This window comes from Petaurus breviceps, unplaced genomic scaffold (genome assembly GCF_028583685.1).
Source record: "Petaurus breviceps papuanus isolate PSGF00001 unplaced genomic scaffold, PetGlider_PUasm1.0 81, whole genome shotgun sequence".
Taxonomy (NCBI): domain Eukaryota; kingdom Metazoa; phylum Chordata; class Mammalia; order Diprotodontia; family Petauridae; genus Petaurus; species Petaurus breviceps.
The window spans coordinates 6,536,449-6,551,209 of record NW_027186546.1 but is presented as its reverse complement, the minus strand read 5'-3'; the positions used below and the strand labels follow the sequence as shown (position 1 = coordinate 6,551,209).

General features: G+C 40.8%; 1 protein-coding gene across 1 annotated transcript in view; it reads right to left on the bottom strand.

The window, feature by feature from the left end:
• The window catches only part of LOC138176131 (basic helix-loop-helix ARNT-like protein 2), an 81,488-nt gene extending 73,833 nt beyond the window's left edge, over positions 1 to 7,655 (bottom strand). The window contains exon 1 of the mRNA XM_069106894.1: positions 7,416 to 7,655. The gene's annotated coding sequence lies outside the window, so the exon portion shown is untranslated. The remainder of the gene's footprint in view (positions 1 to 7,415) is intronic.
• Positions 7,656 to 14,761: the final 7,106 nt, after the last annotated feature.

Genomic DNA, 14,761 nt, shown 5'->3' with positions numbered 1-14,761 from the left:
CCTAAATTCTATACCTTTGAGCCAAGAAAAATATACTTCTGCAGTTTTTGTGGGAAGAAGACAAGAAGTGATTTTAAATCTATAACATAACTCACTTGTTGGAAAATCAGCTAAATAGTATTGATGGGGAGAGACTGTGGCACAATGTACATCCAAAGTTGGCTATTATCTAAGCTGTGAAGCTTTGGATGCCACTAAGCTCAACAGACTCAAAGTAATTTTCTCTCATTTTGGTGACTGATGTGTGGATGACAAGAGAACAAAACCATCTATGACTCAGAAAAGTGGGTATGACATCAAGAGATCCCTAAGGCATAGGTTCTATTTGCTACCTCAATCCAGAAAGAGCTCAGGGCAAAGAACAAGGAAGCCAAAGGAAGATTCTTGGCAGTGAATGGTGAGAGACAGAGACAGAGACAGAGAGAGACCGAGAGAGGCAAAGAGAGAGACAGAGACAGAGAGACAGGGACAGAGACAGAGAGAGACAGTATTAAAAACTGCTCTGCTTATCCATGACAATTAATCACGTTTATACTAACCTTCATGATTAAAAACCTCCATTAAAGTCCTACTCTGATGCTTTATCATGGGAGGAGGATACCTTGGCTTCCTAATGGCTGTACAGGACTTAAAGTACAAGCTGCGATAGATTATGCCAAATTAGAAGCACTTCAAGGACAGGTTTAGGGAGAGATATGTACCACCAAGATGGCCCCAAGATAATGAATACCTTAGCTAAATTGTGGAAGATAGTCTGCCAACTCAGAGAGGGGTTGTGATCTGTATTGGTGGAGGGAGCAACCATACCAATGAAAACATGGATCTTTGAACACAGGTAGCAAAATGCAGAGAGAAATAATCCACTAATCACCCTCTGAAAGAAACCCCAAAAGGGAAAAAACCAGGAATGTCACAGCCCAAATCCAGAGCTCCCATGTTAAACAAGCAAATCTGTAAGTATCTGGGGGCGAGGGGGCCGGGTGGGGTCAGGGAACAGTTCCAGTACCAAGAAAATACAGTCAGGATCATACAAAACCTAAAAAGTTCTACTAAAGATAAGAGGAGATTTTGGAATACAATATTCCAAAAGACAAAAAAATAAGTTTACAATAAAAAAATAACTTGTACTGCAAATCTAAGTATAATCCTACAGGGAAGGATAGAATAGAGGGCTTTAAATCTTTTCTAATAAAAAGAACAGAGTTGAGTAGAAGCTTTGGAAATAAAAAGAAAAATCAAAAGAAATCTAGAAAGGTAAAATTAATTGAACAATGGGAAGGAGTTACATGATGAGGTAGTGTCAATATTCTAAAAGGGGGAGAAAAAACAGTATCCTTTCAGAATCTTAATATCTTCAAATGCTATCAAGAGAGATTCATGAGAAAAACAGAGGACCTGAGCATAGATTGGTTTTCTTCTGAGGGGTTTAAAGGAGGAAAGAGAAGTATGGGTAAAAAGGAATACATGAATGTAGAAAAGAGGAAAGAAGGGGATAGAACTTGCTATTTCTTTTTTTTTTTTGCATTTTGGAGGGCAGTTGGGGTTAAGTGACTTGCCCAAAGTCACACAGCTAGTTTTTGTTGTTAAGTGTCTGAGGCCGGATTTGAACTCAGGTCCTCCTGACTCCAGGGTCGGTGCTCTATTCACTGCACCACCTAGCCACCCCAAACTTGCTATTTCTTATAACTGAAGTGCATGAATAGAGTATATAAACATGGAGGACAGGATGGGGGGGGGAGTAGGCAATCAGATTAACCTCATGCTTATCTGAAATGGACAAAGCAGGGTAGACCATGTGCAAAAATTATTTGGTGCAGAAATACATCAAATTCAACAGGGAAATAAGTGGGGTAAGGTGAAGGAAAATGTGAGGGCGAATAGAAAAACAAACTTCCTAAGTGTGGAGGAGGATTTTCTTCGCTTCTGTGGGAGAGAAGAATCTAATGGGAAATGGGTGAACAAACTTTAGTATATGAATATAATGAAATATTATTGCGCTGTAAGAAATGACAAAAGAGACAATTTCACAGAATCTTTTGTAGTGTGAACTGATCCAGAGTGAAGTGAGAAGAATCAGGGCTACAGTTGATACAAGGTCATCAACAGTAAAGAAAAACAACTTTGAAAGGACAAATTTTTACCAATGCAATGGCTAATCTTGTCTCCAGAGGACTTACCATGAAACAGTGCCAACCACATCCTGACTGAGAGGTAATGAACCCAAGGTCCAAACATTTTGGCAAATATTTTGGACATAACCTCTACATGGAGCTGTTATTGTTCAGTTGTGTCTAATTCTTTGTGACTCCATGGACTGTACTGTCCAAGGGGTTTTCTTGGCAAAGATACTGGAATGGTTTGCCACTTCCTTTTCCAGTGGATAAAGACAAATAGAAGTTAAGGGACTTGTTCAGGGTCACACGGCTAGTAAATATCTGAGGCTGGATTTAACTCAGGTTTTCATGACTCCAAGCCTAGCACTCTATCTCCTGAGCTACCTGGCTGCCTCCTATATAGACTAGTTTTGCTTGTTTTGTACGAGATTGTTTTTTCTCTCAGTTTTTAATGGGAGAGGGGTAAGGTGGAGTTAGCAACAGTGATTCCAAAAAAAAGAAAGAGAAGTGATGGAAACTTTTTTTTAAATTGTGCAACTTTCTTTCAACAGAACAAAGTTGAAAAATAAGCACAGATTAACAGGATAGCTTTGAAACTAATGGGTGACAATTATGAACTTTTTTTTAAGCAAATGATATAAAATGGACATGCATAGGTTTTTGTACAACCCTCTTTTTTGTATTCTGCTGTGTATAAGAAAATGTTCTGCATTTTGCAAGTTCAGAATGAAAAATTGTTTAAGATTTATAATTACAGAATACACTGTCACACTTGACCTTCATAATGATCTCAGGTAAATATGGTTATCCCCATTTTACAGATAATATTTATATAATGTTTATTATGGGCTAGGCACTGTGCTAAGCACTTTACAACTATAATATTATTTGATACTTGCAACAATGCTGAGAAGCACATGCTATTATTATCTCTGTTTTACAGATGAGGAAACGGAGCTCCAAAGAGATGAAGTAATTTAGCCCTTCCAATTTACTAGCTATGTCATCAGGGACAAATCTTAATTTCTTTGTGACTTAGTTTCCATATCCGTAAAATAAGCAGGGACTGTTGCATTTTTGTCTTTGTATTCATAGCTCCGAGAACAGTGCTTTGCACATGATAGATATTTAATATATCTTTGTCAAATTTGTTGCTGATGATGACTAATGACCCAGATTTTCTTTGACCTTTAACTATCAACAATAAAAAGTAGAGCTCAATCAAGTAAATAGGTCACATTTTTTTAAACTAAAAGTAATGATTTTTTTTTCTAACTCCATCCGTAATTCTTTTAACAATATTTGCAGGGAAGAGCATTTTAATCAAGTTTTACAGCACAGGCAAATATTGGGTGTATTCACTATGACATTTTAGAGCTTTTCATTCTGTTCTACAGCTCAAATGCCAGCAAAGTTTATTTTCTTTGTGTTTCTGTGAAAGATAATCAGAGGCAGCATGGTGTGCTTAGAAAAGGCATTGGACTGAGTTGGGAGCCTGAGCACTGGTCCTGGCTCTGCCATTTTTGAATATTTGAGGGCATCTCCCTCACCTTTCAGGGTCCCAGTTTCTTCATTTGTAAAATGAAGGACTGAGACAAGATTTTTTTCAAAGGTCTCTTCTTGTTCCAAGATTTTGCCATTCTGTAATGAGGGTGTTCTAGTTTGACTTGGGGAATGCGCACCAAGGCAGAAACACAGGGGATGGATCCCAGCCAGGAACACACGTTTATATAGAGTTAATTAAAATGGCTTCTGATTGCTGAGTCATGAAAAAAAATGAATGTCAATCACGGCAATTACAAATCCACAATGCAAAGTGAAATTCTCTGAAACTTCAAGGCGAAACCCAGAGGAGATTAGGAGAAAAACAGAATGAGTAGGAGGGGCAAGACAGCTCTGTCTCCACTGGATTCAAGGCCCTCTCCTACCACCAGGAGATGGCAGTTACTCGGCTCTCCTCGATGTTGTCTTGTCCCCGATTCCAGGAATTCGGAAGTCATTCACAAAGAAGACACTCACCCTCGCTTGGCAGAGTGGACGGTCTTTCTATTTTTCTTAAGTCTGTCAAATAATGTTCTCAAATGAACTCTCTACCTGTGGTTTCCCCCAGGGATTTTTGTTGACTAGAAAGATTCCTTACCTAAGGCAGTCCTAGCACAGAAGATGCTTCCCTGCCCTCCTGGTTTGGGGGATTTTTTTTTTAGACTTTTACCAAGAAGGTCCTAATAAGGCTATTTAGATGTAATGATAAATTTAGTACTTCGGTAGATGGGATAAATGGAAATAGATTCCTAGAATAGGGACTTGGTAATAAGGAACTACAGATCAGAACTGCCTTAAAACATTTTTGTTTCACTCAAACTGATGAAATAGAAAAGTAGTCTGAAAGGGTTAGGTCGAGCTAGACCATTAAGATTAAAGGTATTGTTTTAGTTTATCTTGAGTGTACTTGTCATGTAATATAGGATGGGATTAGAACTGTGATTTCATTAATAAGAACTCCTGGGTGAGGAAGAGCTCTCTCCCAATGCGAGTCAATATTTTCTTTGAAATGTACAGTTTTACCTTGGCCTTTGAGTCAGGAGGACATGAGTTCAAATCTGCCTTCAGACACTCACTAGCTGTGTGGCCCTGGGCAAGTCATTTAACCCTAACTGCCTCCAAAATTTAAAAAAAAAAGAAGGAAAGAAACAAAGAAGAAAAAAAGAAAGGTATAGTTTTAAAAGGTTGTATAGAACACTAAGAGACTAAATGATTCACCCAGAGTCACCCATATTAGGGATGGGACTTGAATCCAGACAAGTTTTCTTAGATCTGAGGCTGGTTTTTTTTGCTTCTCATGTAATATATTAAATTATGTATAAGGATCATATCTTACCTAAACCTTTTATAGTCTTAGTTCTTAACTTCTCTCTATCATATTTGTTGTTGTTCATTCATTTTAGTCATGTCCAACTCTTTGTGACCCCATTTGGAGTTTTCTTGGCAAAGATACTGGAGTGGTTTGTCATCTTCTCCAGCTCATTTTACAGATGAGGAAACTGGTGTAACATGAGGAAACAGGGTTAAAACAGAGTCACATAGCTAGTAAGTGTCTGAGGCCAGATTTAAAATCAGGAACATTCCTCCTGATTCTAGGCCCAGTACTCTATCTACTGTGCCGTATGTCTTCACCAAAAAACAAATAAAAAACCTCAGACGTCCAGTTCAGTTCTGAGTCTTGTTTAAAGTGGCAAGTGTAATCTGCCAAGCCCAGGGGATCTGTTGGAATCTGCAACAGTCCCACAGAGAATAAACCAATTCTGAGTCATGTCTAATGTGAAAGACTCCGGGAAGGCTGATGAGTTACAGGGCTACTTTGGATGGCACAGAAGTTCAACACTAGGATTCTACTTAGCACCAGCCCAGGCCTGCCCAAGAGGGGACTCAAGCCTACAGGCTGGCCTCAGAACTGGCCTGATATCTCATGCACCATCTCAACACGGATGATGAAGGATTGAGTTGGATTTGTTTGGCCTTCTTAGAAATACAGTGCCTCAATTAGGTCTCAAGGCATACTCCAGGCAGTAGATCAATTTAAAACAGGGCTCTGCAATTCAAAGAAAAAATGGGGCGGGGGGAGGAATGGGAAATGAGATGCAATCTGGCTTACTTCATTCAGTCTCTCAGAAGGTTGAACTCTCAAGTATTGTAGTCACCAACCCACTGTTTATGTATGGTATTGAAACTTTTTTAAGCTAAGTCAGAAGGATCATTTTAAACATGTCCTAACTTCACATTTCATTTTCAACTAAACATCAATGCTTATTTATAATGAAAATAACTTAGCTAAAAGGTACTTTGTCACTAAGGTTCAATTGAGGCCATATGATTTAATCTAGAATTTCTGCTCATCTGGATTAGCATACATTGAAAGAATCCAAATGCCCCCTGGATTTGGATAAAACTGGTTACATATTTTCACAAGTCTAGACAAATATCTTATCAGGAGACCAGTCTTAAGTAAAAATAAACAGGAGCTATAAGTTAAGTAATGGTTTATCCCCTTCTTCCACAAAATACATGGTGAGGTACATTATGATGGCGGGAATTTGGAAACACTAGAAGACTCCAAATTCTCATTCTGAGAATGCTAATAGTTTTCTCTTCTCACAATCTATTTTGGCAAATAATTGAATATGTTTTATTATATTAGGTAAAGATTGTAGAAATCTAATCGCCTTTGCCCAAATATTTTTCCTGCAAATTCCCTTAATAATTCTTTTTATTTCTCTGGCACTTAAGTGGGAGACACAATGATGGTTCTACCATTTTCAATAACAGACACAACAGACAGACCAAGGACTACTATAAATAATTATACTAAATGAAAGAAAATTTCGTGTAACAGAATGTTCCAGTGGTCCTGGGTTCAAATTCTGATTGTTACTTCCAGTCATTCAACCTCTCTGGGCTTCAGTTACCTCAACTATAAAATGGGAGAAGGGATTGAGTAGGTGGCTGCTGCAGCTGTAAATCTATGACCTCTCCCTTTATAACAGGGGTGTGTGTGTGGGAGGGGAGGGGTTTCTTGGGGCAGGAGAGTAGAGGGAAAGAAAGAGTTTTTCCGTTTCTTTTAAGGAGTCTGTGAGCTACTCTCCTGCCTGTTTTTCAGTCTCAAAGTTGGTTAGTTTCTGGAGCCAGGAAGAGAAGAGAATGCTGTCTGTTCTTCCTATGCTCTGGAATAGCAAAAAAAAAAAAAAAAAAAAAAAACTTTTTTTTTAAAGAAAGGGGGAGGGGGGGAGAGGAATCCAAGTAGACCATTCAAAATGACAGGCAGAAAGAGGGTAGTAGGCAGGAGATCGGTGACTACAGATTTGCTCTGGAATAACGGAACGGATTTTCTCATAGAGCTCTATCCTGGAGGCAAGACAGACTTAAATCTACAAAGTGGTTCCTACACAACTTCCATCGTGCCTCTCAGGAATGTATCCTGCCACCCGTAGCACCTGAGCCCAAAGGGGCAGCCTGTGCAAATAACAAAATCAGAGCCCGTTTCCCCTTTTTGAAGGAAGAGATAAATGCTCGCTAATCAGTCCCTCGTCCTCATCTGCAGCAGGTATCCCAAGGAGCGACGTGAACATGCAAGCTGCTTGCATCCCCAACAGGGCAGTAAGAGCTTGCAGCAGCGGCGGCGGCAGCGGGTCCCCCAGCTCCAGGCAGGTGGAGGGGGCTAAGCTCTCCGATCCCCCCCCCGCCCCGCCCTTCCTGGGAGCTGTGGGCTCGCCCCAAGCCCCCAGCCTGTCTCACTTAGGGACTCACCTGCCGCGGCAGCCTCGGCGGGCTGGCTCCCTGCAGCCTCAGTCTCTTCTCCCCCAGCCATAGCAGGGGCCGGCCGGCTGGTTCTGGAGCCCTCGGGCCGGCGGCATGGAGGGGCCCCCGCGTCCGTCCCGGACGCACCCGCCCGAGGAGGCTTGTCCGGCAGCGCGGCGGCCGCGGGCACACCTGCGGGGCTGCGCCGGGGATGCTCAGCGGTCGCCTCTGCAGCAGGCAGCCCCTCTTCCTGCCTCCCGCCCTCACTACACCAGCCACTGGAGCAGCCGAAGCTTCAGACTCGCCTCGCAAACCTGCCGGGCTACTGAGCATGCTCAGTCGGGCTGCCCGGCACCCGTTCAAGGGAATCAGAGGATGCAGACTCCACTAACCGGGTTTTAGGGGTAACTGGGAGAAATGTGGAGGAGGAGGAGAAGAGGATGGAGCTGGGGGGCTGGGGGTAGAGGTGCCTGCGGCAGGAGCAAAGTCTTTGAAGAAGAGATTATAGAGTCCAGGAGCTCAGGAGCTAGAAGTGTGACGAAAGATAGAGACAGATCACAGATGTTTTGCAGACTAGGCAGAGAGGGTAAAGGGGATACAAACTGGCAGCCTTGATCTCAAGATTAATGCTGCCCAAAGGGCTCACACTTAGAGGCATAGGGTTTAGAAATGGAAAAGACTTGGGGCAGCTAGGTGGCCAGTGAATAGACTACCGGCCCTGGAGTCAGGAGGACCTGAGTTCAAATCCAGCCTCAGACACCAAACACAAAACCAGTTTGTGACCTTGGGCAAGTCACTTAACCCCAATTGCCTTCTCAAAAAAAAAAAATGAAAAGGACTCTAAAGATCACGTAAGTCCAACCTCCTTATACTTACAAATGGAGAAACTGAGGGGCAGAGGGGTTAAGTGACTTGCTCTAAGTCGCACAAACTAAACAGCAGAGGTGAGACTGGAAACCCAGGTTTTTAAATCCTCGATTCCAATGTCCTTTCTACTGTGCTGTATTTTATATCAATGTATGAGTGTTAGAAAATGAAAATTTTCAAAGTGGATGCCTATCCGTTGGGGCTAAATCAGTTGTGGCTCAAGATTGTAATGAAATATTGTACTGTGAAAAGCAATGAATATGATTAAAATGGAGAAGGACAGAAAGACTGTTCCTGGGCAGGAATTTCTGGGTTCAAATCCAGCTGCAGATATTTACTATCTCTGCAACTCTGGGCAAGACATTTATTCTCTCTTTGTCTCAGTTTCCTCATCTGTAAAGTGAGGGGGCTTAGACTTGAGGGCCACTAATGTCCCTAAATCTATGATCCTATGATGCAAAGTGAAGTAAGCAGAACTGGGAAAACCAAATACACAAAGACTACAACAATGGAAATGGAAAGAACTACAAGAACAAAACATTAAAAATTTAATGCTAAGAATCTGTAATGGCCATACATGGCCCCAGAGAAGACTTTGGAGAAGGCGCTTTCCCCCACACCCTTCTTTACAGAAGTGGGAGGTTATGGGTGTGGAATACTGGATAGAATGTCAGTATTTTTTCAAAACGTGTGTTAATTTTGCTGAACTATGTTTTTCTGCTCTTTTTTTTTTAAGTAAAGGATGGTTCTCTGTGAGGGGGTATATGGTTAATGTGAGACCTAGAGCAGCTGCTATGAATATGCAGGTGTATTCCCAGGGTTGAATGGCAAAATATAAATAACTCCCTTCCTCAAAGATGAAACCAAGATATTTATTAAGATACCAGAAAGCCAGTTCCTCTATGGTAACAAATAAGTTTATACACATCACCAATCCAGGGAGCACCGGCATCCCCAAGCCTTCCCTCCATTAGGCCTTCCCACAAACAAACTCCCCTAGGCAAAATTCCTCCCTCTCTCACTCACACTAGCTGCTCTGCCTCACTCTCTCCTAGCTCCACTGTTCCTGTGCCATCTGTTCAGCAAACTCCTCCCACCATGGGTTCCTTGTGATTCAAGCTGTGGGCTGGGCCAAAGCTTAAAGCAGATCACAAGGGCCTATTAAAGGGCAAGACAGATCTTCAAATTCCCTTAACTTTACAAGGGGACAAGAGATACATTAGGGAGGGTAGGTGAATCAAAAACAAAAGATCAAGAAAAAATTATTTTAAAATTAAAAAAAGAAAATGTTTCTTTTTTAATAGTTTAATACTTTGGTCTTATTTTTAAGTAAAAAAAAAACAACCCAAAACTTTTGTTTTTACATCTCCTTTATTTCTAGATGTATCTCCTTTCCTCCTACTCATCGGAGCCTTTCCCTATGCTAAAGAATAAGAAAGAAGTGGAGGAGGGAAACTGGCAAAATTAACCAACACATCATTTGATTCAGAGAATATATTTAATATTCCACAACCATAGTACCCCATCTTAGCTCAAAAAGGCCAAGGTCTCCCACTGCATATGGGGCCATCTCCAGTCATACTGATTTATATCTTGCCACTGGACCCAGATGACTCTGGAGGAGAAAATGAGGCTGGTAACTTTGCATAGCCCTGCCTCTCTTAAATCCAAGTCACTTGCAAGTCACAGCACAACCTTCCAGATGCTATGGTCTTCTTGCAGAAGGAATGACAAACAACAACAACCCCATCACTGCAAAAATGAGAGAGAGGTTCAGAGAATGACATTACTTACTGTCTGAACTCCCATTGAATTTGGCATCCAAAAATAAAGTCACAGAAGTATAATGTAAAGGCTTGGATTTTCAGAACTCCATAAAGAAGAGATAAAGGAATGGAAAGAGTACTTTAACTTGAAGATTGCAAAGGATTGCAAGGATGATACTATGGGGGCAGCAAGGACCAATGTAGTGAAGCTGAAGTGCAAAAAGTTGGGTTTAACTTCTAGCTTACCTATTATATTTTATATAATAATGATATATAATTTATATAATAATTATATGTTATATGAACATATATTCTACATAATTATATAAATATATAATAATATATAATTACTTGTTAATTGTGTGACCTTGGACTTAAAGTTTCTGGGTTTAACTAAGTCTAGACAATGTATAGACTTTGTGATGATTGTGACCCTTGTGGTAATAAAAAAAAAATCTTTTGGGAAACTTTTCTGAATACAGATGGCAGTCTACCTCTGCTTTGGACCCACATCCATTATTTCTTTTTTTTTTTAATCCATTCCACATGTCTGGCTGGCTGTAATGGGAATGTAAATTTAAAGATCTTCCCTGCCCCTAGGCTAAAGTGCATCTGGAGCCTGGGGTAGGAGGCTTGTTTTTCAGTAGGTACTTCTTGATTGGCCAGTGAGTCAATAAGGTTGTTACATTCTCTGAGCCAGGAAAAGGCTATATAAGCCCTGATGTGTAGCTTTGTTTTGGGGCTCACTTTGAGAAGTGTTCTGTGATTTGATATGGATTCTGGGAAGCTGTTGTCCAGAGCCCCCCGGCTTTGAAACCCAGATGTTGATTGGGTATGGATGTAATGGTTGGACAGTTTGAAATCTGTCTACTTGATCTGTTTCTGTCTTGATAATTCTGTCTGTATATTCTGAAGTTCGGGGTGCTGACCTCTTTCCCCTGAACTAGGTAAATGACACATGTTTGACTGATTAAAGTAAGCTTGTTAACCCATTTTGAGTTGCTTTCCTTTATCAAAGCAGATCCAAGAACCTGTAGTGGCAGCCACCCTGAGGACGCTTGGGGTGCTTGCTGCTACACTGGCCAATCCCCAGTCTCCCTTTGTGTATGACTTTAAAGATGGGAAACTTATCAAACCTACCTGAGCGAAAACTCATGTCCTCCCACCCCTCAATAAAGTCCATGGGCATCCTTCATTATCACGGAGAAAGAGTGATGAGAGATGGGTAGATCCTGGGTATGCTAGGTCCTCTTTCTCCTTCTAGAGTCTGAAGACTTAAGGTTCTGGTGACCTCTCAATGTATAGTCTTTTTTTGTTCTTGCCCTTCCGATTTTACCTCTCCTGTCCCCCCTTCCCTCTTCAACAACCTGCTTTCTTATTTTAGGCCTTGAGTTTTCCCTTGTTTGAGTTGCAACATACTATAATAATAGCCCATGGTTTTATGTACCATTGGTCTCCCTTTCTTTTATGAAACCTGCTTTGTCTCCAAAATTGCCATTATGGACTATAATTTAATTGAATGGGTAATATATGATTAATGTTTACCCTATATCACAGTGTCATAAATTATAGACCACAGATTTTTGGAACTGGAGGGGAACACAGAAGCTACCGAGTCCAACCTCCTTATTTTACAGATGAAGAAACTAAGGCAGAAAGGTTAAGTGACTTGCCCAACGGATGATTGTGAGGATCAAGTGACATAATTTAAATGAAAATTGTTGGGAGGAGGGAAAAGGGCTCTAGAGATTTAAGGTATCATGATTTGTGTCTTCATAGCAAAACTGCAGAAAGAAGGTTTGGGTCAAATATAAGGAAAATCGGTTCATGATAAGAGAGAGAGAGCTGGAAAAGGCCCAAGAGATCTCCTAGTCCAATCCTCTCATTTTAGAGATGAGGATATTGAGGGTCAGAGAAGCTGACTGGTCCAAGTTTGTCCAGGTAGTGAGCGTGAGAGCCAAGATCTGTACCCAGGTCATCTGATTGCAGATCAGTGTTTTTTTGACTATACTACAAGGGTTTCCCTTGGCCTTCCCAAAGGCGAAAATACTGAAAAGCAATATGGGATAAATGAACACTGGTCCTAGAGTCAGCTGATCTTAGGTTAAAATCCCAATTTGAATATTTGCTAGCTATGTGACCATAGGGAAGTCACAACCTCTCTAGGCCTAGGCCTATTTCCTTAGAGTGCTGTGTACAGCCCTCATCAGAAGAAAAATATTTTTATCAAACCTTAAAGTGCTATAAAAAGTGTATTATTATTCCTGGTCTGACTGATGGGAATACAAGGTGTCCCAAAAGTCTTAGTGCAGTTTAAAGTTTTAGTCATTTAATTGCTTTAAACTGAATTAAGATTCTTGGGACCTACTGTATGTTATTGAACAAGTCAATCAATATTATATTTTTCTCCCCTTGAAAAATCTTTATGACAGGATTGATACCTATCTATTGGAATGTTTTATGTGAAGCAGGGCATTGGACAATGCCACCTTTAGAAATCACTTATAGCATTAAGATCCTACAATGACTTTTCTAGAGACACAATCCAAGTTTAGAATATGCTATTTCATAGTCCTTAGGTTTCCTTGGTTACAGCTTTCTTAGCTGAGGTAGTGGCAAATGAAACAACCCAGAAAAAAATTCCAAAGCCTTGTATACAAACCAGATGACATTTGATAATTATGCTTCTGTGAATCTAACCTTAATCATGGGGTTCTAAGTTACCCATTAAGATTGGAGAACCTACTCATTAGTCCTGAGTGCTACTTAAAAATAAGGCCATGCCAAGGGTATGACAGCTAAGGGCTCCCTCTTCCATGATCAAAGAATCAAAGAACTCCACCAAAATCTGGTAAAAAGGGGACATGAGTGACAAAATGGGATGGCAGAGATTAAGCTTTGGCAGGTTCTAGAAATCTAGACATATTTTGAATAAGGTGCCAATGATAGCTTGAATGTTTTGTAGCTGAGACAGGCTTTGTAAGAGGAGGTCAGAAGGGATGGATATTAGAAGGATGGCTAACAAGTAATAAATTTTTTCAGTCACAATAACTCAAGGATACCAGCTACTAAGGCAAAAAGAAGCTGTGATCACAGAGATCAATTAATCAATCAATCAATCAATCAACAAATATCTCTTAAGTACATACTGTATGCTGGGGACTATACTAAGCCTTGGACATATTAAATAAATCAAAAGGCTTTACTGCCGGGGTCACCAAGAATCCTTGACTTCACACTGTCCCTCCTGTCACCCACCCTTCTGCCAATCCCATCTTACACTTTGATATTACTAATGAGGAGCCCCTGGACCATGTTATTTACTAGCTCTTTGCAGGAAAGATTCCAAAGGGCAGAAAACTTCCATGAGGAAAATTTTACCCTCAAAGCGCACCGTTCATGGCAAGTGCTGGGCCCAACACAAAGGGCTCCCAGTTTTTCATCTGTACCACTAAGACTGATTGGTTGGATGGCAGAATATGGTCTTTGGTCAGGTGAAAAAAGGTATAAACATCATGGAAACCATGAAGTAAAGACCAGATGGCAGATCACCATCACTGACCATGGCCAACTCTCATAAGATTTTTGGTTTAGTTTTTTGTCTTAACCACTAAACTATTCCTCTGTAGTTGGGGAGAGCACCCCTGGATGCTCTCATACCCTATAATCTTTTTGCTTCACTTAACTGTACTTCCCTTTAGATTTCATTTCTCTTTTCTTTCCACAAATCTGGCTAGACTAGAGTTAAATGTATGATTATGAAATTTAAAATGAACTAGAAACCCTCCCCAACAAAGTCAGAAACCTGCCCCCAAGAGGCTCCTACTCAAATGGGGGAGACAACACACAAGCAACTATGTACATATAAGATATATACCATATACATGGGGGAGAGGGTCCTAGAGGGACGCAGTAGCAGTAGCAAAGGTCTTTTGCAAAATGGGATTCGACCTGAATCTTAAAGAAAGTCATGAGGCAGAGGGGAGTTGGGAACGTATTCTAGGCATGAGAGACAGTCAGTGAAAAGACACAGAGATGAAATTATGAACAGGAATGATGAATGTTGTGGCCTTCGAGGACTGGACGACCTCCCATTTAAAAAATGAGAAAATTGAGGTTGAGAGAGGTGACTTTTCCAAGAACAGGGGTGATTATGCTACTCCCCAGCTCAGGAAGCTTCAGCAGTGACTTGTCTGTAGGTTACAGCACAATGCTTCTGTTTGGCATTGTAAAGCCTTTATACTCTGGTGCCAGCCGACATTTCCAGGTTGATTAAACATTACTTCCCTTTATGTAGTCTACATTCCAGCCAAACTGGCACATTTGTTGTGGCCAGTTTATAATGTTCCATCTCTATCACTGTTAGGCAGTCAACAAGCATTTATTAAGCACCTGTTGTTTGAGGCATTGTACTAAGTACTGGATATGCAACAAAAGTAAAAACCAGGGTTCTTGCCCTCAAGGAGCTCACATGCTAATGAAAGAAATACCATGTAAATAACTGTATACATACGAGATACACAGAAAGCATGGGAGGTAATACGGGAAGTAGGAAGGGAAGGCAGGAAAGACCACCTGCAGAAGTAAGATTTGAGTTGACTCTTAAAGACACCAGGAAATTCAGGAGGCAGCAGTGAGAAAGTAAAATATTCTAGGAATAGAGACAACAAATGAAAAGGCCCAGAGATGGACAACAGAGTGTTACGAGAGGGTGGGATGCCA